At 45.7% G+C, this 1,308-nt stretch overlaps 1 protein-coding gene across 1 annotated transcript in view; it reads left to right on the top strand.

Annotated features, from left to right (window-relative positions):
* Positions 1-464: 464 nt before the first annotated feature.
* The window catches only part of ZNF582 (zinc finger protein 582), a 29,307-nt gene continuing 28,463 nt past the window's right edge, over positions 465-1,308 (top strand). Inside the window, exon 1 of the mRNA XM_006166779.2 lies at positions 465-479. The gene's annotated coding sequence lies outside the window, so the exon portion shown is untranslated. The remainder of the gene's footprint in view (positions 480-1,308) is intronic.

Raw genomic sequence — 1,308 nt, 5'->3', positions numbered from 1 at the left:
GCTCGCGAGGGCCGCGGGGGCCGCTGGGAAATGGAGTCCGCCGCCGCCGCGCGGGGCACCCTGGGAGCGCGGCCGGGGCCTGCGGGGAGAGGCGGAGACCGACGCGAGACGGTGACACGGCGCCCGGGTGTGCCCCTCTTCCTGGGCCTGACTTTGGCAGCCTCACGGTGACTGGACCGAACGTCGGCATGTTTTGGTACCACTTTACACGGGAGTCTGTGGGCTCGTGGTGGAGACGCTGGGACTCGTTTAGCTCTTTGTGCCAGGCGTGAGGCGGCGCCGCGTGGGCCATGCCTGGTCCCTGCTGCCCTCGCCGTGCGGCCGGTCTGCTCCCAGCGCCGCCTCTGGGCTGTGGGGTGGAATCTCCGGGAACGAGCTGACGCCAGGCTCTGTCCTCGGAGTGGACTCGGGCGTGCCCTCGGCAAGCAGCGTTGCAGTCCGTTTCCTTCACAGCAAACTACTCACTTAGCCATTAAACGGTATGTCAGGGGTAAGGATTCTTCGCAGCAAGTAAACAACGTATTAGGTAGAGCATAGCTAAATATCAGCCGTTTTATTAAACCACCATATTAAGCCTTATTATATGGTCTGATCAATAAACCTGAACAAAGTATATGTTAGAAACTGTGAAGAACTTTACCTATTAAAGCTTTTTTTTTATCATATGTGAGACTGCCTTATTAAGTCAAATGAGCTTGAAAAGCATGTAAATTAATTTATATGAGCATTCTTTTAATAAATCGAATGGAATTCCTTAAGGCCTTTTGCCACGTAGACATAGAACATAACACATAACATGTATGCATACACACACACACACACACAAGATTTCACAGTTTTTTAAAAAGCTCTTTATGCTTACCTCCCCCCCAAAATGAGAATGCTTCATATTTTAGCACTGCCGATTCCTTACAGGTACCTGTATTAAACTGAGGATCTAAGAGTGTCTTGATTAGCTGCACTCTGGTTTTTGCAGTCTTGTCAATCATTGCTTAGCTTTACATTCCTTGCCAAGAACTAAAACTGGTCCTTTCTCTTCACTTCTCCAAAGGAGAAATGCCTTAATGTTATGACTGATATAATCAGATTTTTTCTGAGTCTGTCAAAACAGTGAATAACTTGCTTTTTACTTTTGTGTATACCCTTAATAACAAGTATTTTAGTGTTATTTTTAATTGTTAATTTTGCCATTGTTTTAATCCTAAATATTTATTTAATAGGTACAACTTGTAGGTTAAACAAAGTAGAAAGTTGTTTTTTTTTTTTTTTTTTTTTTTGAAAATTTTTTCTTTAGGGCAGGGGTGCCCG

Source organism: Tupaia chinensis, unplaced genomic scaffold (assembly GCF_000334495.1).
Source record: "Tupaia chinensis unplaced genomic scaffold, TupChi_1.0 Scaffold144336_1, whole genome shotgun sequence".
NCBI lineage: Eukaryota > Metazoa > Chordata > Mammalia > Scandentia > Tupaiidae > Tupaia > Tupaia belangeri.
This window is presented reverse-complemented; position numbering and strand designations above follow the sequence as displayed.